Genomic DNA, 649 nt, shown 5'->3' with positions numbered 1-649 from the left:
TGCAGACGACACCCAGCTATATTTATCTATGAAACCAGATGAAACTAATCAGTTGGTTAAACTCCAAGCATGCCTTAAAGACATAAAGGCTTGGATGACCTGTAATTTCCTACTCTTAAACTCAGACAAAACAGAAGTTATTGTATTCGGTCCTAAGCATCTCAGAGATTCATTATCTAATCACATGGTGTCTTTGGATGGCATTACCTTGGCCTCCAGTACTACTGTAAAAAACCTTGGTGTTATATTTGATGAGGATATGTCCTTTAAATGTCACATAAAGCAAGTGACCAGGACTGCCTTCTTTCACCTGCGTAATATCGTCAAAATTAGGAACATCCTGTCTCAGAGTGATGCTGAAAAACTAGTTCATGCATTTGTGTCGTCCAGACTGGATTATTGTAATTCATTACTGTCTGGCTGTCCAAATAGCTCTTTAAAAAGCCTCCAGTTGATTCAAAATGCCGCAGCAAGAGCATTGACAGGAATTAGCAAGAGAGATCATATTACTCCAGTTTTAGCTTCTCTTCACTGGCTCCCTTTAAAGTCTAGAATAGAATTTAAAATCCTCCTCCTTACATACAAGGCCCTTAAAGGCCTAGCTCCATCGTATCTTAAAGACCTTATTGTACCATATCATCCCAGCAGA

Source organism: Chelon labrosus, assembly GCF_963514085.1.
Source record: "Chelon labrosus genome assembly, chromosome: 9".
Classification (NCBI taxonomy): Eukaryota; Metazoa; Chordata; class Actinopteri; order Mugiliformes; family Mugilidae; genus Chelon; species Chelon labrosus.
The sequence above is the reverse complement of the archived record's forward strand: the minus strand, read 5'-3'. Positions refer to the sequence as shown.